Genomic DNA, 25,960 nt, shown 5'->3' with positions numbered 1-25,960 from the left:
CCGCGCCAAATATTTCTAGCCTACTACACTTTTTCTAAGCGGTTGTTTCTGTTGCAGTTGTTTACTGTGGCGATTTATTCCGGTCACCGATTTTGGAATATCGAGTTTTAACTACTTTTTGGGACAATGGGGTACCAAACTTTCTCATTTTTCAAACGAAAGCAAAAGGATATTTCTAAGTAGCTTTTTTTATTAAATTTAAAACAAAAAAATATTTTTGAAAATTAGAACATTTTATTGAGACGATAAACAGATTTTGTAAAAAATGAAAAAGAGAAAAATTGGTGCGATGATAAATAAGTAATTCACTGTTCAAAAAAAAGCTTGTTACGAGGTGATAATCGAAGCTAATTTCAAAACCAGCTTTTTTCTCCTTTTTTATCGGTAAAGTCAACTGGTCATTTTAACATTTAAAAGAATTGCCGAAACCCGGGATTGAACCGGGGACATTTAGATCTTCAGTCTAACGCTCTCCCAACTGAGCTATTTCGGCGCATGTTTGAAAATGACTCTGGGCTGGAAATATCGGCTTTATCCAATTTATTTTTAGGATTTCTATCATTTTTGAGCTATATAAGCCAATGAAGCATTTTTAATGAAATTTGATTTAACACATTCATCGCCTCGTCACCCAGATATGGGTGACACTATCCTCGTTCAAATTGAATAGGATTTTTAAAACCTAAGTGTAACTGTAGGATATATAGAAAAAAAACAAAATTATAACCATATAATTATAATGTTTACTCTATACTTTTTATTAATTTATAGAACGGATGGTTTGTACTGCAGCTTCTTGCGAAATCCATATAATAGGACTTTAGCATGTGTCATTTGTTGTCAATTCATCTTTAAATTAAAAAAAGTATTGCTAAATCATGTAAAAGTTGTCTACAAACTAAGTTTGATCTTCATTTAATAATTTATACGCAAGTTGAGTTCCGTAAGAAACTTAGAAAAGTCGCTTTGGGCGACGAACGTGTTAAATTTAAATTTAAATTTAAATAATAAAAGACGGGTGGGTAATGTCGGGGACATAACCGGAGTGACGTAGGACTATACAAAGGGGACAGCTTTTGTTAAATATATATTTTAAATATATTGTTTTATTTTCTTCTCCTACGTGAATACCTACCTATCTACCTGAAAAATGGATTAGTTTACTGTTTACTCTTTATGAATATGTTAATGGTTCTGAAAAGAACCTTGGGTGTTGTGTTTTTGTTATCACTTGATATTCCCATCTTGTTCGGTTAAACCTTCCTGTTTAGCTATTGCGTTTGCCACTCGCCACAGCTTTCACAGTTAGAAAATTTCTTCCCATCCAGCTTGTGACATGTTGTTCAGTAAATTACATTTAATGCAACGTGCCGGAGAAACACTTTGCCACTCACTGAAACTAATTGTTGCCTTGATGAGCGCCGAACCGAAGCTGCTCTGTTCTTGATGCGGGTTTTCTGATTGTCGTGAGCAGCTTTGCAAGCCAACTCGAGCACTCTGACGGCCGAAACTCTATAATCGCTGTTAGGTATACTGGTGCTCCGGCACCAATCCGTTCGGCCTAGTTACCCTTGCGGAGCAATCAGTGAATGCGATGAACAGGGAACTGGAGACCTGCACGGTTCGAGTGAGACTTTGCCTTTCCCTTAACTTGTCCTCCTTTGTTACGTCCACGATGCCGATGCCGTACAACCACACGGGTTTACGGTTTGAAAGAAAATAAGATATTTTTTTTGGGGTCCGCGTGTTTCATACTCTAGCGGTACACACTCACAGGATAGAGACAAATCGGCAGACTCAGCCAGAGGGGCGAGTCCAACGAGACGAACGAATGAGCGTTAAAAGGGAGCGATGGCAAAAAAATACATTCATTACGATTTGTTCGCTCGTTGAATTCACATGCAGGCTAAAAAGGGTCCTTTTCAGGATCACAAAATTATCTTCAATCTAAAGAGTTTATTGTTTTGTTATCACTCGATATCCCCATCTTGTTCGGCTAAACCTTGCTGTTTAGCGATTGCATTTGCCACTCGCCACAGCTTTCTGTTGGAAAATTTCATCCCATCCAGCTTGTGACATATTTTACAGTAAATTACATTCAATGGCACGTCGCATTACCACCACTCAGTATCGGATTGGAGGTAATTTTAACCTGTAATTGAACATTTGCGATGACAGTGGTACAGTGTCGACCTTCAATGTGGGGTCATAATTTGGACCCCGAACTCTATATTTACAAAAATGTCCAACTAAATATGTCGCATTACTGGTCCGTCCAATTAGCTAAATGTCGAGATAAGTGTAAATTACTGTACTTTCAATCTGGAAACAATTTAAGAATTGGTGAAAATTGAAAAATCAGGAAAGTCCCTAACTATCAATAAGCTCAGAGCAACTGCCAAATTCACATACTCATCAGATCCTGGCAAACAAATTATGAAAAAATCAATTTGTGTTTTATTATTATTTTGGATAATGTTTAAGAAAGCATTGAACTGTATTTCCTAAACTCTTTTTTGGAAGGTTTAATGGCCCTGAAAAGCGCCTTGTTTTATGGAATGGTTCCAATTTAGAAAACTTAGTACTCGTGGTTTTGAAAAAAACCATTTCAAACGCCCTCGATGCCGCCTTGTTCTGGATTTGCCACCAAAGCAGTGTGTATAAAGAACAAACTTTTTTCTTCTGCTACCTGATGCCGTTTTGCGATTGCGTTTGCCACTCGCCACTCGCTGCAACTGCCTGTTGTCTTGATGTCCTGTGTTTTTTCTTTTTCCTTTCCAATCGTGCTCCATTCTATTTCGCTGCTGCTCTGGTTGCCCGTTTTGGTCGGTACGATTTGAGGAGCACAAAATGGACCAATCAAAAATGGGCACATAGTGCATTTTGACAATGCTTGATATTTCGCAATTATTCAATTATTTATCTCAAGAAAAATGAAATGTTATTCGTTATGATAGATGCGTAGATATATTTCCTATCAATTGATGCAAAAACCTTTGCGATCTATTGAGAAATGCTCGAGTTATAAGCGTTCCAAATCTTGCATTTTTTCCTACTTGTTCAGTGCCTAGATTTCCATTTCACCCCCTATATCTTCCGGTTAGACGTAGTCCTACGTCAAAAAATGTTCACTACACTACGCTACACTTTTTCACTACAAAAAACATGTTGTGTTATTTTTTAAAATGCTCATGGAAGCGATGACGAGAATAAGATGATTGCTCCTCAAGCGCTGTTTATGCAAATAATTTCTAAGCTAATTTTACAAGAAAGCTTTTTTTGGTACTACTTACATACCGACCTTATTAGAAAAGTAATTTGATCATATCTCAATTTAAAAAGGGATTGCCGAAACCCGGGATTGAACCGGGGACATTTAGATCTTCAGTCTAACGCTCTCCCAACTGAGCTATTTCGGCACATATGATATTATGATCGCATATGTTATTTCGTAATTGTGATGTATCCAAAGAAAAAGCAATTTATTATAATTTTAAAAATTTTTTCATAGGTTTTGTATTGCAGAAACAATCAACTTATTACAATTCCATCAATTTATAACAATTTTTTTTGTAACAAATCTGAAACCGTCATAAGCTCCACCATCTGCAACCCTGAGATAAGTCACTTCCGTGACGAGGTGGCCGAGTGGTTAAGGCGTTGGACTGCTAATCCAATGTGCTCTGCACGCGTGGGTTCGAATCCCATCCTCGTCGGGAAATATTTTATCGCCGTCTTATATGGCAGTTATTCTGTAGATTAGGGTGATGTGATAAAAGTAAAATATTCTTATCAGCATGTGATCCTGAGACATGGATTTATGTTCTGGTGAAAATTGAGGCTCTTCATCAATCTCAGGATCTGGGACCGATTGCTTTAAAATAAATGTAAACACCTTCTTTATGTATGTAGTTTTTCGCACTTAAGCAATCCTAGTTTCATTGAATGTAACAAAGAGGTCAGAAGAGTGAGGAAAACAGAAAATTGACATTTATTTTTATTCTACATAACGCTTTCTGTAAGTTTACACTCAATAGAGTTAATTTTCTTTTTGTGGAAAATCATCCGACAGAAGCTGAGTATCATATTTTTCTTATTCTATTCTATTGCTCATATTTTGTTTATTCTACAATTTTTGCAAAATGATAATTTAGAATAGTAACATTTTTTCACAAACACTCAATTCCATTAGATTCAAATGAATAAGTTTTATGCAGAAATTAAAATGTAAGCTCTTCAGTGCTATCTTATATGGCAATTTTAAGTAAGACTCGACGGACAACACTTACTAGTAACTCGAATTCCAACCAAAGCTAAATGCTCAAACGCTTTATGTTCTGCTTTTGCAACGGTGCTCAATTTGTTTCGGCCTGCATTCTTATTCCCAATGCGTCAAAACGAAATGAACGACCGGCCGACCGACGCACTTTATTATTTATGATGTTGTTTATGCTCAATTAGACCATATCATAAACAGGAATTCGCGCTATCGCATTGGTCCCGGTTCGGTTCGGACTCATGGGTACCGCGGACTGACTCGTTCGTAGGATTCGTATCATACGCAAACGAAGATCAGCCGCTCGCAAAAGGGCAAGCGACAGGAATTAAATATGCAATAGTGGAGACACATTTTACACTCCCCAAGCGTAGTACACCGTAAACTTTTCATAATTATATTTGGGTAAAAATCCGTTTTAAAGCAGAGCTTCCAGCGAAATTGCTAGGAAACCTATATAATCAATATCCAAAAATTTCAGAAAAGTATATTGGTAACCCATTTTCAAAAAATAGAAGTATTCATCCTAAGTTGAAAGTATTTTTTTCCGTGTATCCGACGCACCAACATACAACGACGAACGCTGCAAAAATATTGATCTACATCCATCCGGAACGCGATTTATGGAAAGGGTTTTTATCGGACATAAAGCAGCTGAAATGATTTATTGATTTTGGTTGCGGTCGGTCGCCTTCCCTCGGTGCAGGTCTTTTTCGGGCTGCTCCGTGTTCCAAAGGGTTCCCAATATGGCTAAACTAGACCATTTATTATTCTTTACACATGGCAGGCACATCAATAATGCCCACCGAGAATGTGTGTGTGTGTGTGCCATGTATTTATTCCGGGAACCGGGCTGCCTTTGCTAACTATTTCACATTCCTATCACTTAACGAATCTAAGCCCAATCGAATTATTTCAAGCCGATTAGGCCAATGAGATCAATCAAACAGGTTCGATTCGATAATACAATTATCGTGAACGAGTTTGTGCAGTTCTGAACACTGAGTAAGATCGCTTAACATATGTAAAACAGGCCCAAAATCGTCCGGGTCAGGTGGCTGATAACCTCGTACTATTTGACAGGTTTCCAAATGTACAAGTGCGTGTTTTTTTACTGGGAACGCATTTTTGACAGCTCTCGTACGTTGTTTCTGAGAGTTTTGGCGATCGCGATCGTCATTAATCACATTCACATTACGAATAGAAAAAACAACGTGGGTAGGAACGCACAATCGAAGAAACGACAAATTTTCTCCTCCAAACATTTTGTTTCGGTTCGATCGATTGGCTCAACAGATTCGGGCTTCCCGTCGTTCGCAGAAATTCAGCCATAATCAGCAATCTCTCCGGTTTTTCGGTCCTCCACAGGAAGACATTTCTTTTGCGTGCGCGCAAATAATCAGTGTTCGTGGAGCGCACAAATGCGCGAGCAAAAGTGTTCATTTAAATGCAAATGCTGTGAAGTTCGCCACATTCAATGTAAGTGCATCGGCATAAGCATCCAATGTTGGTCGCTTTAAGGCTCAATCTCTTTAAGCCGCTTTCGCTAATTGAAGCTTGGAGGTGAACACTCTTCATTTTCTGAGAACTCTTTTAGTGACTATATCTACTTTATTGAACGGATATGAAAAGGAGAGCAAAGTATGCTTTTTATTAATGTGAACATAACTTTCTATACCTACGGGTATTTACATTTAACTGACGTGATATGATATTCCAATTAGATTATCGTGTGATCAGATTCTCTTGGGTTGGGTTCCCAAAGGCGTCTTTTTTTGTTTCTGTTTTCGAACCCTAAATACCGATCGACAAAAACTCCCGGACCCACCAATGGCCAAACCAATCAATCCAATCAGCCTCAGCCAACATTCGATCGAGATCGGAGTGACTTTCGTGTGAGCAACACGCAGGATGCCGAGGATTGGTGATTTTATCGGTTATTAGTCGCAGCTTATTAAATCTCGAATAAATTACACATTGGAAAGAGCACCATTTCTGCTCTGGCTTTTCGCGATTAAGAGCGTCACCTTCAGACGACCTTCCACGGTGTTGGGACCCCGATATAGCACCACTTGAGCTTGAGCGCGAAATGCATACGAAAATTGCATACATGCAACGAATCGCAAATTTGCATACGCCGCTCGTAAATTCCGAGAGCAAACGGGGCAATGGAGCACTACTGACACCAGAAATAGGTGCAATCGACGAAAGTAATGAGCGGCTTTCAGCGAAGTGTAGATAAAAGGTGTGTTTGTGGGTTCCATTGATAAACAGATAGCGCACCTTAAAGGCGGTGGTTTAAGGGAGATAAAATCATTGCTTTTTATCGAAGCTGAATGCTTACCCGGGGTGGCGTGTAAATAGACCAGCTCATTAAATTATGCTCGGTTCTCTCAACCACTGCAAGCTGAATTACTTTTTTCTCGGGGTAAAATAACCACTATCTACACACTTATCTATTTAACCAATCTTCACTTCACTATCCAAATAACCACTGGGATATAAATTTACAGGTCTATTCCAGCTAGTTAAAGCCGATCATTCGCTGAAATCTGCAGAATCAACGTAAAGCATGATGGTTTTAGTTTTTATAAGGAATAGTTATAAAGTAAAACACTCGAAAAAAATTAGAGGAATAAAGTGCGACATCGAGATTATGATTTTTGAAATGTTATAACAATGTTAACTTCATGAAAAATCCATATCTCTATCTATATATAAAAAAGGGATTGCTGTCTGTCTGTTTGTCTGTCTGTCTGATTCTTATGGACCGGAAACTACTGAGCCGATCGACATGAAAAATGGAATGTAGGGGTTTTTGGAACCGGGGAAGGTTTTCGTGATAGTTTGAGACCCCTCCCCCCTCTCTAAGGGGCTACAATACAAATTAAACACAAATTTCTACATCACTCGAGAATTAATCAAGCAAATGAAACCAAATTAGGCATATGGAGGCTTTAGGATGCAATAAATGTTTCTATGGTGGTTAGACACTCCACCCCCCTCGCTAAGGGCCGGGGGGGGGGAGTGAGCTGCCATACAAATGAAAGACAAATTTCTGCATGACACAAAAACTAATTAAGAAAGAAAATACCAAATTTGGCATGCGAAGGTTTTAGGGGACACAAAACGTTTCTATGGTGAACAGACACTCCTCCCGTCTCTCTGGGGGGAGGGGCTGCCATACAAATGAAGCATACATTTCCGCGGTTTAGGTTTTATGGGGAAGAAACATTTGTAAGGTGGTTCGAAACTCCTTTCCCCTCTCTTAAGGTGGGCTGTCCCTAAGGGAAGAAGAGGGGTGGGGTCTGTCTTTATTCTATCATATTTTCTGTATAAAACATTTATTTCATGTAACGGAGAAACATGTTGTTTGCAAGTGGTTGAAAAATCTTGAACGAGAATTGTGTCTGAAAATAATCTGATATTATAATGATGAGTTTTGGTCAGCTAGTTATTAATAAAAACTTTCAATTTTATGAAATAAACCCATCTTTTTCATCCAATATCTTACCAGCCCAACTTACTCTGTGATTGACGAGTATACTCATCATGGCTCAATTCTGGCGACACAAAACTGTGCGCACTTTTTATCCCTTAGCGAACGAATGTCACCATACTCGCGACATTGCAAATATTTTTCAGGAATTCTGTTAGGTTATGCCTTTTTTATGCATGCAACGTGATCTGAAGCATTCCGTTATATTTCAGGAATTCTGTTAGGTTCTAAATTTGTACAAATAAATACATTATATACACACATCTATTTCTTTATTTCAACTCCCATTATTTTTCTGAAATTTTCATTTCATTATCCTTTTGTATGGACATACCTGTTTATATATTACCTACGAGGGCAGTCCTATAAGTACATAGCCTACAAAAAAAAACCAAAATTTAGGAAAAATGGCGATTTATTTTTCAACATAGTCTTCCTTTAGCTCGATACACTTGATCCAGCGATGCTCCAACTTCTTTCCATCTGAAAAATACGTTTTCTCGAGTAGTCTGCAAAGTAGGCCTCCGTGGCGGCGATGACCTCCTCATTCGACTCAAATTTCTGCCCGGCGAGTGAATTTTTCAAGTTTGGAAACAAAAAAAGTCGCACGGGGCCAAATCTGGAGCATACGGTGGATGGGGCAGCAGTTCGTAGTGCAATTCGATCAATTTGGTGGAATTTTCATTTTTTTCCATTTTTCTAAAATCCGCGGACACGCCCGCTTCCACATACAGTAATTTTACCCGCCACTCCCGCACCCAGCATACAGATACTGCGGTTGAATTTGGCTTGTTGAATGAAATCGATTTTAATGAGAAGAAGCCAAGAACAGTGACGAAGGGACCCATGTCCGTCCCCACTTCACACGCTTCTTATATAAGTTTAATAATTTTATTTCGTTTATATAATTTTTGTATTTCTAAAAAAAATTATAAACAGAAATACAAAAAACGTTCAAAAATCATGCATCCGCACTAGCATACTCCTTAGTCGATTTCACTCTCAATTGGTTGACGTTGAATTTTTATGTTTTGACTAGCTGACCCGGCAAACTTCGTCCCGCCCACAACTTATTTTTTGTTATCAATACCTTCAAACATTCACGTTTTCTTACTAAGCGCAAATTTATGAGTGCAATCGCAGAACTGTTCATTGATTGATCTTCTAATCGACCCCGTTGAATTTACCTTTTACTAAAAAATTCCTAGCACTTCTACCAAAACTCATCATTATTCATCCAACTCATCAGATTATTTTCAGAAACAATTCTCGTTCAAGATTTTTCAACCACTTGCAAACATGATTCTCCGTTACATGAAATAAATGTTTGATACAGAAAATATGATAGAATAAAGACAGACCACTTCCCTCTCCTCCCCTTAGAGAGGGGGAAGAGAGTCTATTCACCATAGAAACGTTTTGTGTCCCCTAAATCCTCAACATGCCAAATTTGGCTCCATTTGCTTGATTAGTTTTCGAGTTATGCAGAAATTTGTTTTTCATTTGTATGGCAGCCCACCCTAAGAGAGAGGGGAGGAGTGTCGAACCACCATAGAAACTTTTATTGAATCCTAAAAGCTCCACATGCCAAACTTGGTTTCGTTTACTTGATTAATTCTCGAGTAAAGGGTGTGTCACATCAAATTGCATCACGGAAAAAACGCTGTAGAAATTCGCCCAGTAGACAGATCCTTTTGAAAATTTTAGACAGTAAAATAAAAACTATTAAACAACTTTTGGCATTTTCTTTTTATTCATACTTCGAGCCCAAGCCCGTATGCTCGCACCTTCCTCTTTACCCCGTCCATAAGGTTCTGTACAACGTCAGGTTGTAGTTTTTTTTTTTCAAAGAAATCCATTTTCTCTTGAAGTCCGCCTCCGATTTGACAACTTTTGGGTTCTTCCGGAGGGCCTGCTTCATAATCGCCCAATATTTCTCTATTGGGCGAAGCTCCGGCGCGTTGGGCGGGTTCATTTCCTTTGGCACGAAGGTGACCCCGTTGGCTTCGTACCACTCCAACACGTCCTTTGAATAGTGGCACGAAGCAAGATCCGGCCAGAAGATGGTCGGGCCCTCGTGCTGCTTCAACAGTGGTAGTAAGCGCTTCTGTAGGCACTCCCTAAGGTAAACCTGCCCGTTTACCGTGCCGGTCATCACGAAGGGGGCGCTCCGCTTTCCGCAAGAACAGATCGCTTGCCACACCATGTACTTTTTGGCAAACTTGGATAGTTTCTGCTTGCGAATCTCCTCCGGAACGCTGAATTTGTCCTCTGCGGAGAAGAACAACAGGCCCGGCAGCTGACGAAAGTCCGCTTTGACGTGGGTTTCGTCGTCCATTACCAGGCAATGCGGCTTCGTCAGCATTTCGGTGTACAGCTTCCGGGCTCGCGTCTTCCCCACCATGTTTTGCCTTTCATCGAGGTTAGGAGCCTTCTGAACCTTGTATGTACGCAGGCCCTCCCGCTGCTTGGTCCGCTGGACGAATGAACTTGACAAATTCAGCTTATTGGCGACATCCCGGACCGAACTTCTCGGATCACGTCTAAACTGCTTAACTACGCGCTTGTGATCTTTTTCACTGACGGAGCATCCATTTTTGCCGTTCTTCACCTTCCGGTCGATGGTTAGGTTCTCGAAGTATCGTTTTAGTACTCTGCTGACCGTGGATTGGACGATTCCCAGCATCTTACCGATGTCCCGATGTGACAACTCCGGATTCTCGAAATGAGTGCGCAGGATTAATTCACGACGCTCTTTTTCGTTCGACGACATTTTTCCAAATTTACGAAAAATTGACAGTGAAGCATGGCCAACGTGATCTATACACTCTTATCTGATTATAAGCGAAAGCTGAAGATATAATTCCTAAAAATTAAATTTCTACAGCGTTTTTTCCGTGATGCAATTTGATCCGACACACCCTTTAATGCAGAAATTTGTGTTTCATTTGTATGGCAGAACATGTCATCCAATTCGAAAAAGAACACAAAAGTGTGTGACATACAAAACATAAATACTTTTAATGATGATACACTCATAAGAATGAAAGAGCGAACGAATTTTTTCATCGATTAATCTATCCAAAGTTCTCTGTAAAATACTGTTTTGACATTGCAGGTTGTTTTTCCGTGAATTGTTATGATTACATGAAACTTACCATGTCGTGATGTCTAATTTCACCTCTGCAAAACTCCTTGGTCTATGAAGCTCTGCTCTCAGCCACCAAAACTTTTTTACCGTTCCGGTCGTAGGGTGGGTCTCAACTACCATTAGAGGAACTGGTACAAATTCGGTACCCCGTGGGTAATTTGATACCCACCCGGATCTCCGGCGGTAATGAGCGCACTCTGCTGGTGAATAAACAAAGTGTTCTAGTAATGTAGTAACAAACGTCAGATGCCAAAAACCCAAAATATATGTGTTTTTAAAAAAAATTCAAGTTTTGTTGTTTTTGAAATCTTGAAAATTTTTCATGTGCGTATTTGAAAAATCATTAAAAATCGAATAGTGAGCCGATTTTAAATATTAAAGCTGATTTGGATCAAGAAAGTGATGTTCTTCAACGAATTCGAGTAAGTGTATCGAGATTTTAATCACAAATTTCATAGATTTCATTCCAAAGTGAAAATTCGGTATGCGGATAATTTGGCACCCCAATGTAAACATAGTGTTGATGATACACTATGCTAAGTATTGCATGCCCATGCAGCAAAATTAAATTCCGCCCGATTTGGGGATAAAAACCCACCCGGTCTGGCAACATTGTTTTTTTCGCCGCGGATTCACATTGATAATCGTTTATCGGCGTTTATCGGTGTTTATCGGTCACATTATCGTTTGCGTTGACAGATTAATTCGCAAAGTACATTCAGAAAGATAGGACGTGTTTTTGGAAAGTGAAAGAATTGTACTTCACTTTTATTTTGTATGAAAATGTCAAAAAATACATTTTCCAGTGATTTCAGGACGATTCTTTTAATTTGAAAAAAAAAAAAAATGGGGTGCCAAATTTATACCCAGGCACCTCGGGTACTCGAATTTGAGTTGTATAACTATACTAATCTAATACTTTATTCAAGAACGTATCAGTTTACACTTTTTCTAAAAGAATCTTAACGTCTAATGAACTTGGTCACGAATCAAACCGGTACTTCCATGAACAATAGATTATAGAAAGGGGAAAGGTTTAATGGAAAACTTCATGTATTACGGCACTGTAATACCGGGCCTGATGTGTAAATTGATTGAAAACGGATTTGGCAGATTTAAAAACGCTGAGTATTAAAATCCCAGACTGCCGCCAACTTAGAAAAGTCCAGACAAGTCCATATTTTTTTGGGAGTCACGGTGGAAAATTATCGAAGACCAGCTTTGACGACCTTAAGTCAGCCCCAGAATTGAATTCAGCGGCATCGATGATGGTGACGCGTCGGTGAAATAAATCATCGGTTGAAAGAGGTGCATCCAGAGTTCGATCATGAAAGTTCACCTCGAACAGTTGATAACTGTTTGACAAAAATGGAAGGAAATAGAATCAAACAATCATATGAAGGCTCAGCTACATAAAATGTCTACTTTCATTCATATAAATAATGCGATAAAAATTTCAAAACCACATTTCTGCATTATCTGCACATTAACAGTTGCCTCGGGGATGACACACAATCCAATTCTCATTAAAACTGCATATACACGAAAGTTGCTAACTTGAGTATCTCTTCGATTATCCGCTCTCCTTGGCATCTTAGCATTGGCCGTTGTCGATTACCAGTTGCCTTAATCGATTCTCACCTCGTAAAATGCTGCAGTTTCCAGCATCGTAAAAAACGGTAAATTTGTCAGGTCATATTCGGTAAAAATTAAATATATGTCGTTAAAAATTGAGCGAGCTTCAGATTTGTAGCACTGCACAAAAAGTTTGCAACAAACTTTTATGTACAGATATTGTTAGATTTGGTTCGTTGGGTAACAAATTTAACGCTCATCCCATATTTAAGTTATGCGAATTATGTTATAAACGAGCCTAAACCTAATAAAAAACGTGAATGAAACGCCGTTCCACAACAACATATAATTTGTGCCGAAGTGGCATCGTAAAAAAGGCAAACAAACAGTTGAACGTTTTTACGATCTGCGCGTAGATGATGGCGCGACGATGATCGAACATCCACTCAGCTTCCATCGAAACGATTACGATCCAGCTTCAACCAATTCTTTCACCTCATGTGGAGTCAAAAAAAACTCAAAGCCGAAAAGAAAGCGGAGATGATCCGACGAGGCTCTCCTGCTGTTCGGTCAATGGTCAGCACTCGCACGAAAAGAAGCAGAAGGCCGGATTAACACCACAGCATCCAGTCGACGTCGGCCGATTATTCCCTGTCAAAGGGATGCAATTTCATCCCACGTAATAAATCATGATAATTATTCCGTGCCGCGCTTGCACTCTCGATTGCGTATTTGGATATGTGAAATTATTTTCATCTGTCATTTCGCTGGAAATCTTTGGAATCTTTCGAATGTTTCGAATCTGTTGGCTGATGTTGAGTAGGAGTTATTCGAGAATCTATTTTTGATATTAAATCATTTTTCAGCTTTTTGATTCCTACCCATCATTTTTACTCTCAATGGAATAAGGAGGTTCATGTGAGTCATCGTAACTCACTAAATCCGAATTCACTATAAAACTTCCAACGTGGATTGGAATGCATAGACTCATTAAAACAACACCTGTGGGAACCAACTCCGAAGCACTAATTGAGTAAGAAGTAATCTAATATGCTAACATCGTTTGAACGCTACCTACGTAACGTAAAATAACATAGTACCCATTTAAGCATCTATTGATTATTTTGGATAAATGATTGCTATAGTCGTTTTGGCTCTCGGATCAGCATATTAACTTAAACCCGATTCCTTAAATTATAGTGGTTAAACTATGCTACCATAGCCGGGGTATAATTTGGACACTGATCATGCTTCGATCCACTTCGCGACTAGCTTCACTTACTGGCGATCCAATTCGTGCCCCACTTATGGACCCGCTGGAAAGAACAATAAAATTAGTGCAATAGTGCCAGTTTAACCCTTTCGCTACGAGCGTCGTCTATAGACGACATCAGGGTGATACTGCACACCGATCACACTAGCACGGTATCAGTGGCAACACTTCGACGGAGCACACTGCCGTAGAGAAAGAGTGAAATGTACATTCTCATGTGGAAATATTGAAGTTCATGTTACACATCAGAGATGATAGTTGTGGTGATCGTAAACACAGAATTTCAGATCAGAAATAACCGTAAATCACCAGTTTGAATTCGGGACCCGGCATGAAACTTCACGTGACGAAAGTCAATCCTCTAACAAGGGCCTAAACCACACAAAAACATATCCTGCTAACCGCCATGATAAGCACTGCCATTCCGAGGCTAGCCTTCGGAAATTATAATTAGCTGGCTGCCATTGCCAACCAAGGCACCACGCGGGGCACAAATTTGCGCAACTTGTTGTGTGCCTTGCCGGTTTTGCACTGACCCAAGTCGAGCAAATTTAAACCGGTGCTAAAAAACCAGCGGATGACAATTTTTCGCGGAAGGGGTGGGATTATAATAAAAAAAACCGCCGAACCATCGTGACATAAGCTACTCAAATATCCGTGCAGCTCGACTTGGGTGCACGCCTCGAACCGAAAGGAGCCACGGAGCCGCGCTGTGTGCGCACACACGGACGAAATGTTAATTATATTATAAAATATAATATATACAATTTAGGATATAATTATCGGGTTTGCCTGAGCCGTTTCGGCACAATTGCTTCATTATTGAACGCGATCCTGTTTCATTGCACCGCGATCGGTTCGGGTGCTGCGACGTCACGCTCAAGTTCATTTGAAAGTCGCACAACACCTCACGGTCGAGTTGTCGGTTAGTTCATGCAACACGTCGATCGCGCCACGATCGGCGGCGGCAGCAGCAGCACACGATCATCCATCTCAGTCGAAGGAAAGTGAAAGTTTTCCTTCTTCGGCTCTGTGCTTTGTGATCATCTTCGTCAATCGCAGCGAGTGGAGCCGACGACACCGAGAGCTTGGCGAAGAAACGCTGGATGTCGGCGACGGAAAACGAAATTACGGTTCATTCTCTGTTCTAGTGACTTATATTAGGTGTTGAGAATTGACTTCCTACCGGGCCCCAAGCGATCGTATCCATTATTTTTGCATGAAATTGAAGACTCCCGTTACCATAATTAGAATGATCCGATTCAGATATACAGAGAAGTGCGAAATGTTTCAATCAGAATAAATAAAATAATTTAATTTATAAATTTTGATTATTTGCACACCAATCGAACAGAGTTGTTTGATATGCTATACGTTATTATCTCCTAATCCGTGAACGGTTTAAATTAGCGAAAATTGGGATCATTTTCTCATTTACCAATACACTTTTTTTGAACATTTATGCGCTTTCTTACATGCTGTCAATAAGACGCAACTTATACATACTCGTATGTGAGCTACAATATTTATATAGCACTGTGAATCAAATGCAACGTTCGTTCTACGGACAATATGAGAAGATGTATTGCAATGTAAGCTCCGCCTATTCTCATATAAGTATAAATAATTCACACGCGATTTCAAATCACAGTCTCAATTCAGCTAGCGAGCACACAACATTCTTTGTTGGTGCTGACAAGTTTTGCGCGATACATAGGAATACTGAAAGATTGGAAGAAAAAGCAAAACAGCGATACATTTTTGTTCGATGAGAGCACCGGATCGACTTTAATTGCTTCTGTTTTTTTGCATGTCACGCACATATTATTGTTTTTATGTGTTACCGAAGGTAGATTGAAGAGGTTAAGAAATGTGTGAAAAAAGATGTTGGAAGAGCTAATATGATCGAATGTGATACCTGCGAAAAAGACTGAGAAAACAAAATACATTCAAAAGTTATATTCGAACTAATAAAAAGCGTATTAGATGTTATAGCTTTTTGCCAATTAAGCTTGTGTTAATTCAAGACTGCGACAAAACTGTTCGGAATTATTGATGATTTTTTTACAAACGATTATTTAATTTTCGTAAATTTTAGCATTGTTTCTGGGTAAAAAGTGGCGTCAAAGTGCAACGTAATTCAAGCCGGATATGGTGAAGGTATTATCCAGTGGTGAGAGCTGTATTATTCGGTTAAAACTGAAGATGAAAAATTGTTCTGTAACGATTGCTGTCGCCGTCGCCGCCGCTGCCACCACCCATAGCATCGATTCGGTTGGGATATTCTGTTGCTGTTTTGCGAAAGATGCTGCTTGGTATAATTTGTGGATTACTTCTTTTAAGAGTGATCTTTTTTGGGAGGGGAGGATGCCGTTTTGTTAGTAAATACTGCAAAACTTTTTGGATATTCAATAAGCTCAGTGTTTCAGTTTCACAGCGAGAAATCAACAGTACATGCCAATTTTGAGTTGAGAGCTTTCTTATTGCTTAGTGAATCGACTCATCTCAGTGCTATCAGTGCTATCATGGATTAAATAATTCATTCTCAATTTTGCAATTCTACGTTAGCAATACGGCTATATCTTGAAAACCACCTTTTTAAATCACTTTGATGAGTTTTAAATTAGAAATATATATTCCGAGCGCTTAATAATGACATGTTGGATCTTAACACATAAAGCATGATTCATTTAAAATCCGAAATCACAAAATTAATTGTTTCTCAAGATTGGTTGATGGTTCCAAAAATATTTTCACATCTAAATGATAAGATAATTTTTAGTCCTTTTGGAAAAAATATTGAAAAGAAATATTCCGTTACAGATTTGATTCGTTTTCGTACTTTTCTTCGAATACCCATCATCAAAGTTTGAACTCTTTGTTGGTCAACCTCAGCGGACATTTTATTCCACGCTCTCTTCATGTCTGCAACATCCAAAGTCACTTTGACACTCTTCTTCAATTTTTCGATTGAACGGAATTATATCCAATTGGGATAACTGAGGTCTTTTCAATGTAATCGACCTCATTGTCCCGGTACTACTGAAGCACCTCTCGACTGTAGTGATAGCTTGCCAAATCTGGCCAAAATTTCACCGGACCTTTGTGAGTTTTAATCAACGAAAGCAGACATTTCTGCATGTTCTTCTTCTTCTCCAATGGCACTAACGTTCCTAGAGGAACTTCGCCGTCTCAACGTAGTATTACTTGCGTCATTTTTATTAGTACTTAGTTGAGATTTCTATGCCAAATAACACGCCTTGAATGCATTTTGAGTGGCAAGCTCTAGAATACGCGTGATCAAAGTGCAAGTCGGAGGAAATTTCTTTGACGAAAAATTCCCCCGACCAGAACGGGAATCGAACCCGAACACCCAGCATGTTAGTTATGACGCTAACCACTCGACCAAGGGAGCACAAATTTCTGCATGTACTCTTCCCTATACATTTTCGAGTCCATTGTCTTGTTTGTGACGTGAACCTTGGTTTTCAGTATCTCACGGAATTAAGAATTTCCTAGCAAAATTCATCAGCGAAAACGAACTTTAATTTGCTGTAGACATCTCTTCTGACAGTTGCCTTATAAAATTGCAGGTCTGGGAGCTGTCCAACATTCATCTTTACGTACGTTTCGTCATCCATCAGCATGCATTCTTAGTATTTCGTCTAAACCTTGTTGTACAACTTACGAGTGCGTCTCTTGGCCACCAGATTTTGCTTCAGCGTTTTGCAGGCGCGGAAATTACGATAACCTACTCGCATATGGATTCTCCGGATGGTACTTTGGTTAGAGCACAACGCAACTTTGGTGATGCCGTAGTCCGAGAGGTCCATGTTTACCTTAATTGTTCTCAATAGACGCGTCCTCTGATCCATCCGAACAACAGTTGTACGTTCATGGAAACATTGCAGTACATCCCACACGGTAAACTTAGTCACTTTCAGCGATTTCGCGACCTGACCTCGCCGGTTTTTCAAAGCGGGGGCACAAAATATTTTTTTTTCTCGGCTACCATCCTGCACAACTTTTTCAAAACAGAACAGATCAACGTGAAGTCGCAAAATATCCGGTTAGTTGTAAACGCGTTCTCTCGTTTGCTTTCTCAGTCTGCTCTTTCCCTTGATGAAATTACGCCAACATAAAGAGAGTTTGACGATTCCCCGCATGATTATAAAACGATAAAAGAAAAAGCGTGTTTCCCAAAATACAATAAATCAACCAAAGTTTGACGAACAAAGAGCCGCGGAATGTATAATCGGTTCGGTTTGTAATGGAAGGGGTTTTGTTGCCCAAGGATAACCTCGGTCACTTCGTTCAGAACATTTGAAGAGCTCAGAAGAAAAGGGGTGTAAGTGATTTGATCGGTTTTCTCTTCATCAACTTTTTCTTTCGTGAATAACTCAGCTGCAAAAACGTTCCAACTTGATTTTGCTATAGAAACCGATAATTGAGGTTCGGACCTATCGTCCATATTGTCATATAAGCTTGGAGTGTGTTTGCAGCTAAGTTATGGTCGATAGAGAAATTCGAACATGTCACTTACACCCCTTTCCTTTTGAGTCCCTCATTTGTGAGATATGAGAAGGCGCAATTCATTGAATCATAAATTACACATCGTCGGTCCGATTTATTGTAAAAATGGTGCCTTCATATTCACCGTCGCCGAGTATTAAAACATATTCGATGTTATCGTTTTCGTCTCGTCGAGCGATTGAGAGTCGATAGCTACAGAATTACATCATTCATCAGAGTGAATCCTCATCATCTGATTTTCCCACCAACAATTATCCCTTCCATGACAATTGCAAGGGGATCCATACTATAAGGGCGCCAATTAGTGAGTTTATTGTACAATCTTGTTAGCCCAGGTCACTTCAGTAGATTTTATTTTTCATGAAATATTTTCCTGTAGCACTCTAGAAAAAAAATTAAAAGGAAAAATATGCTCTTCATTAGTTTAAAACAAATATTGAGAAGCAATTAAAACAGAATCTGTAATCTGTAACTACAAATTCTGGTTTATTCTAGTTTAAAAATGTATTAAAATCTGTAGAAACTTATAATTTATTGCTTGATAATTAGCGATGGCGACGGTACGGTGTGGACATCTGGATACGACATTAGTTTGTATGAGGCAAACTATTCTCTATCTGATCAGTCGGCCTGAAGACGGTTTTGATATGCTAAAATTTGTATGAATTTTGTTTTGGCGTTGTTGAATTCTATAAATTAATAATAATATAAATATAATATAAAATTATCTTTAGACACAATTTTTGTAAGACATTCCAAATTTGGCAGTTGCAGGCAGAAGAGATTTTCACTCATAATTTTTATTTGAGTAGTGTGTTCATTCCTTCTGCAAACCCATATTTTCATACTCACTTCCTCAATTTGTAATACGAAGCTCAATGCCGTCAACGCGAATGTCTTTAGACGGCATTGAGCTTCGTATTACAAATTGGGGAAGTGAGTATGAAAATATGGGTTTGCAGAAGGAATGAACACACTACCCAGTCTACTTTGTTGTGCAAAATTGGTCCCAACAAATGGTGTCGACAACGGTACCGATATCGTGCCATTTTGCAATGATTTTGTCGACCTACCCTTCGTATTTGACAACCAATTATTAGCCAACATTGGGCCAATCTGGCACCGCGTCGCAAAACTGCTCGACCCTTATTATGGCTCTGTTTCTTTTCAAGGAAATGAAAATAAAATGTAATGAAAGAAATACCGTTGATAAAAAATATGTATTTTATTTCTAAAAAAAGCAATTTACACTTAAATACAATTGCAACTTATCGGTTATTCACTTAGTTTTATAATGTACATCTAAATCATGTTAAAAGTGTGTGTAGTATATAATAATATTAATGTGAATGCCTGCTGTCGGTGGAGCGGTGGAAGGCAATGCGAGATTAACCTGAAAATAAATAAAATAATTAATACGAAAGTACATTATACGTTAGAGATAATAGGAACGATAACAAAAACGATTCCTTGGTCTAGAAAAAACCAGAAACAAGGAACCGTTTTTACTATTAGGTCGATTCCATTCATAAATAGTATACATGTATATAAAATATTATAGCCTATAGAAACGATATTATTTTTATTATATTACCGGAATAAATATTCGTTATCAGATAACAAATATTTATTCCGGTCACATCCCTGGATACGGGAAAATTATCCGGCACAATTATTTTAATAATTCAACTGCCTCTATGTCTCTGCCGACCAATACAACAGATTTTTCTGATAGAACAGTGAAATAAACTTACTCACCTGTCCTATCTGTCTACTCTGCAGTTCGGGAGTTCGATCAAGCCAATCTGAAACGAATTAAATTGCGTTTAAACTGAAAATAAAAGCAATTTTTAATACTTACAAAAATCGTTTCTCTTTCCAAAAACTGTTGTGTTGTGTTTTGACAGTTCAATGAGGAAAAAAAAAGGCTGCTGTGATAGCGATTCGCTCAATTCGTGTAGTTTTATTGTGATTATAGCAGAAGCTTAGGGTAGTGCTGTCTGCGGGTGGCAAGGCGGGGTAAAATTCCAGCACATTTGTAGCACTTTTCGTCACTCGGTCGACACTATGCTTATAACCGCTCGAAAATATAGGAATCTGGGTACTCAAATAAAAATTATGAGTGAAAATCTCTTTTGCCTGCAACTGCCAAATTTGGAATGTCTTACAAAAATTGTATAGAAGGTGGATTCTGCTCATGCTATAATTCTCGAGCACAATCATTGTTCAAGCACTGATTGCCGCAGTACTTGGCTAATTATTGCGGCAACTTCTTCAATCACTTCTAACAAACGCGAAAAAACTCGGAAACCGACGGAAAGCTTCCTGTTGCGAATTAAAAAACCTTTAAACACTTCCGCTCGTGAATCAATTCAACTTCGTTCGATTCTATTTGTATGCTTTTGTTTCTTTTGTGTTTCTATTTACAATTGTGTTTTGTGTTGTTTGTGTATTGTCGGTACGGCGTGTTTCACCGCCTGTCATTGTCTCGCACAGTGGGTAGGGTGTATTAAAATGGTGAGTATGAAATTATGGGGTTGATTCTCGAATACACTCCACGGTGGAAACTAAATAAATGGCACGCCATTGAACTACGTTTTACGAGATAGTGAAGTGTCGAAGATAATAATGAGTTTTCAGGCAGAATGAGCACTTTTCAAATGAAAAATCATTAATGAAATTTAACTTCATTGTATCAAACTGGAATTTGATGTGAGTGGAAAACTTTGTTTTCTTCATGTGATATAATATTCTCATACAAAAATCTGAAGATAATTTGATATTATAATGATAAGTTTAGTGGGAAACTAATCTCGTATCCAGATGTCGACACCGTACCGTTATTATCGCGGATACGTTTCATTCCGTTTCCACCGTGAAGTGTATTCGAAGTGTATTCGAGAATCAGGCCCTATGTGTTCTTACTTTCTAGGTGTATGGAGAGTGCATCGTGTAGGTGAGTACATACATATTTACATTTAAATTTAATTTAAACTTCCTGGTAAGTATTGAACAATCATTATGGTGGGAGCTCTAATTGTATTCACCAAGCGCACTCTTACATTACAAGTTCATTTAAATTAAATGTTCTATTTTTTGTAACGGACAACCTATTCAAAGAACATGCTTTCGTGAAATGCTTATTTTTAAAAAGCTTAAGGGGGGACCCCGGTCTTGAAAATCGCAAAAAATCGAATTTTTGTTTTTTTGCATTATTGCATTATTGCATTATTGCATTATTTTTTTTGCATTATATGCACTCAGAAATGTTGTCCTGGAAGTATTTTTTCGATATTCGCTTTCATTGAAAAGTTACAGCTAATAGTATGATATCACCTCAATGTCCTGGAAAAAGCGACATAGCATGCGCTGCCATAACTTTAGCAAATAGTGACGTCAGTCGTTGTGATTATCTTTAATTGCCCACCGCATCCATGTAAAAATGCTATTTTCAGGAAGTAATTTATCAATTGAAACATTTTTGAAGAGTTCCCGCTGTATATGAGACTAATGTGATAGTGTGGAGTGAATATTTGTGAAATCACGTCGAAAAAAAACGGATAAAAGTGATATTTCCTTGTGCCATTTTCACTCCCCTACGTTCATAGAAACAAACGAAGTTTCATTATTTTACCGTTATGAAGTAGATGCTTTGAAGGCTCTCAGTTTGGGTGTGTATGTTGTGAGATAATAATCGCCAATTAATCAAAATTTCACCGGAAATGGACTGCTTTCGAGAACTAAGCATACGTATGCTGTGTGGACCTTTTTACCACATGAATAATCGAGATAAGCAACGATATAATTGCCATCTGTTAAAAAACAACCAGTTGAATGATTTCATGAGAATTTTGGCTCAAATTATCATGCAACCGTGAGTACTTTGAACATTGTTTTGTGTCTTCCATATACATTCCATATTGAATGCAAATAATTACGACACGATATTTTGCTTGCCAATACAGATATACTTCGCCTACTGATCCACCTCTATATGTACCTAATTTTTTTTTATCCCATTTATTTATTTAAGGCTCATTAGCATTTTAGCTGTAACAGAGTCAAATTTTAATCGTGTACATGTCACATGGTTATCATATCTATAATTAGTACATTACACAATTGCCATTCGCCAGTATTTCTTCTATACCATTACATATGGTACATTTACACAGTAGCCATTTATTCGTAAGAGTATTCTTTCTGTTATTCCATTATCCAGTTAGACTACCGGACAGGGGAGACAGTTGATTGATCATTTTTGAGTTATTTATAGAACAGCAGCCCGATGTGTCTTGCAGAGCAGAGCAGTTGTATGGATGAATCGATCTTATTTCGACCGTGGGTCGATCTCCATCGCTGATGATTGTTGCGTGGACGTAGCTATTCTGTAACAACACAAAGATGGTCAGTGAGGGTCCTCTGAGTTTTGAACTCACGATCGATCGCTTACTAAGCGAACGCGCAACCAATGTGGCTACGGAGACCCCCATATGTACCTCATTGATATCACCTCAATGGATATAGTGCTGCTGTAAGAATTTTCAAACGCGTTTTTCTCAAAACAATTTCGGCAATTTTCCGAATTTTTAAAAATCCCTATGTAACACTTTAGGTTTTTTCCTAAAATTTCTAATTATTCATTGGAGTTCGTTCTGCGACACCCCGTTGCTTCAGAACCGATACCACCAGCAAAGTACCGATTTAAGTAAAAAAGTTAAAAATCCAAACAGTTCAATCCGTTAATGGGCAGCTGTTCGAAAAATCGAGCAGTAAACATGTGCCGAAGGTGTTTCAATAACAAAAACCTAATCAAATTTAAAAATATGTGAACAGAACTTGTGATGTAGAACAAAAAACATTCGATGTTCAATTTTTTAAACAATCATTACCAAAAAATGTGAGGTTGGAAAAAAAATATTTTCGAACATTGGGGATGCTTTGACACAAAATAAATAATATTATACCACTTCGTCAAATAATATTTCTTACAGCTTGGCCGGCGATGTTAATGAAAATCGGACACCATGTTTTAAAGAGAGGTTAAGAGAGGATCTTTTCGAAGTTCAGTGTTCATATGTACCAAAGAATTATGAATTTTCTTGCAGTAACAAGAATGAATTCAAATAACGTTATACATTTTTTCTTAAAGGTCGATTTAAATTTTGCTTGACTGTGCATAACGCCATAGAAAAATCACATTATTCTTATTATAAAATAATTTTACCTAACGAACTACGTATTTTATTCAAGGTAATAGAAGAAATTTCTTTTCTCTAACATTTCAAATAAAGCGGTAAAGTTTGTTTGAGTTGTTAATTTATTTGTGAAATTCTGTCTTAGGCAAATTTTATTGAATATCCATCCCAACATGATCTTCTGCATGGGTCCTTTAGACTATGAGAGTTGCCCGTAAGATCAACGAATAGATTAATAAAATTATGTGTCAGACTCCCCTTTCGATGTTGAATCTCAGAAACAATCATAGCATATCGAAAAAGTACAGTAAAAAGAAACAGTAAAGTAAAAAGACCTTGAGAGTTGATGACTAATTTTATACAACATGATTTATGTGACAGATAATATCTGAGTTATTTTTTCGCTAAAATAAATAATGGATTACTCGACCACACATTGTGCGAAATCTATCAATTGATTAATGAATAACTCCAGTGCAGTTGTAGCCGACTTTTTTTTTACTCCCGTCAAAAATTCTTTCAAGTCCACCTTTCAATAGCTCAAGTTTCTATAATACCTATAAAAAATCACCAATGGTTTCTCTTGGCAGCCAATACCTGAAAATTTCACCCAACCGATACAATCTGAACACATTAATAACTGTTTTGTTCGCCAGTGAACGGAGTTCCATTGTCAAACACAATCCCCCATTGTCCGCCCCGAAAACCACGCCAGGCGAGAAAATAATGACGGGTTGACAATAGATTTGTTCCGATTGGGGCCGGACTTGAATAGTAATAATTCAAACGTTACAAATTTCGGTCATTTGGAACGCTGCTTCAAAATTAGTTTTTTTTTCTCTATCCTTTGCTTGTCCTCTCATCTAACTCGCTTGGGTCACCCCCGCTGAAACCATTACAATATCGCGCAGCCAGCTTTTGAATGGGCTAGAGCTCGATGGTCGATGGACCACGGGGTGGCTTTGTGGGTCTTGAGGAATGTCGATGTCGTACCACAAAGGATTGGCGTGAACGACATACCCCGGTTGAGTACTCGAGATTGTCGTAATTATTCGGATGGTTTAAGATCATTTAATAACCTTGTGTTGAATGCTATTCACACAATGCTTAACATTGAATTGCTTCCTGTAAACGGAATGAGGTATGTCGATTCAAACATTGTTTGTGTTATTACCTGAAGGTATGTGAAAAACGGTTCAACTTGAAACAAGAAACAATCGCATTCCAATTAATTACAGTTGATAATGCCACTGGTATGACATTGAATCTATAATCGAATTTGGCCACCGCAGAAACAGGTAGTTTCACGCAATAAACCTGATTTGGTTTTGATCTATCGGGCTATTGAAATTATATTATGATATGTTTTTAATTTACCGTTCACACATTCACCTGTGCGCTCAATCGCCAAACCAAAATCCCCTGCTACTGTCAGCAGCATTACCAAGAGTTATCAAAAGTGCTCGTATATCTCACGGTTGTCAACCTTTTGTTGCTCCATCATTAACAACAGCAACTGGCTTTCAATAATTATGATATAACCAAACAATAAAGAAACACATTCCAACTAACTATTCCAAATCGAGAGAAAGAGCTGGACTCAATCAAACACTCGCGCAACCATAATCCACCCCGGTTCCTAGGCTTAATCTATGGCACCGTTCAAAATCGAAACCAGTTCCCCCCTTGGAGTAATGTCCCCTCTCTCTCTCTGTCTCTTTTGCTGTCAGACCACCTTTTGCTGTCCCATACATGGACCGTCTTCTCCAGCCGCCGGCCACAGATCCATTCCGGCGGACGTGATTTATCAACGCGGGCGCAGACCAATCAAAAGGAATGCTAACATGTTTCGGCTACTGCCTCCGAACTACAAAAGAAATCCATGTTTCGGTAGCGAAGCATTGGAAGCTTTCGCACCAGTGGAAACAACAACAACAACAACAACAACAACAACAGTAACGCTAGAAAACAGCTCTGTCATTTTGTGGTTTTCATATCAACTTCAATTCTGTTCGAGTTGAGGGATTGGTGGCCCCCGCAGCTTTCGATGATAATTAGATGAAAACTACGGCACGGTTGCGGTCATATGTGTGATTGATTAAAACCGGCACAATCGGGGGTGCGTGGGTTATTCGCGATCTGAGACACATCGCGAGCTGGCAAGGATTAGGAACGGTTCTCTGTAACGTACGCACTGTCTGTCCGATTTGATTCGGCGGCCAGATGATTGATCCGTGGAGTGACATGAGAATACGACCGAGAGGGACCAATGAACTGTTATGAACTGGATGATTTCATTAGGCTGCGTTAATAGGTCTTCTTCTTCTTCTTTTTGAATGGCACTAACATTCCTAGACGAGCTCCACCGTCTCAACGACTTTGCGTTTATACTTGGTTCAGATTACTATGCGCAAGAAAATAATTTTTTTACCTTTCGTAGAAACAAATTTTCATT

The 25,960-nt window shown here is 38.6% G+C and overlaps 1 protein-coding gene and 3 non-coding genes across 4 annotated transcripts in view; 2 read left to right on the top strand and 2 right to left on the bottom strand.

The window, feature by feature from the left end:
• The window catches only part of LOC129776333 (NADPH oxidase 5), a 232,572-nt gene that overhangs the window by 33,873 nt on the left and 172,739 nt on the right, over positions 1-25,960 (top strand). The gene's annotated exons all lie outside the window — the stretch shown is intronic.
• Positions 421-493, bottom strand: Trnaf-gaa (transfer RNA phenylalanine (anticodon GAA)). The gene has a single exon. It is a non-coding gene; the product is annotated as a tRNA-Phe (tRNA).
• Positions 3,347-3,419, bottom strand: Trnaf-gaa (transfer RNA phenylalanine (anticodon GAA)). The gene has a single exon. It is a non-coding gene; the product is annotated as a tRNA-Phe (tRNA).
• Trnas-gcu (transfer RNA serine (anticodon GCU)) lies at positions 3,635-3,716 on the top strand. The gene has a single exon. It is a non-coding gene; the product is annotated as a tRNA-Ser (tRNA).

Source organism: Toxorhynchites rutilus, chromosome 3, assembly GCF_029784135.1.
Source record: "Toxorhynchites rutilus septentrionalis strain SRP chromosome 3, ASM2978413v1, whole genome shotgun sequence".
In the NCBI taxonomy this organism is placed as follows: Eukaryota; Metazoa; Arthropoda; class Insecta; order Diptera; family Culicidae; genus Toxorhynchites; species Toxorhynchites rutilus.
The sequence above is the reverse complement of the archived record's forward strand: the minus strand, read 5'-3'. Positions and strand labels throughout refer to the sequence as shown.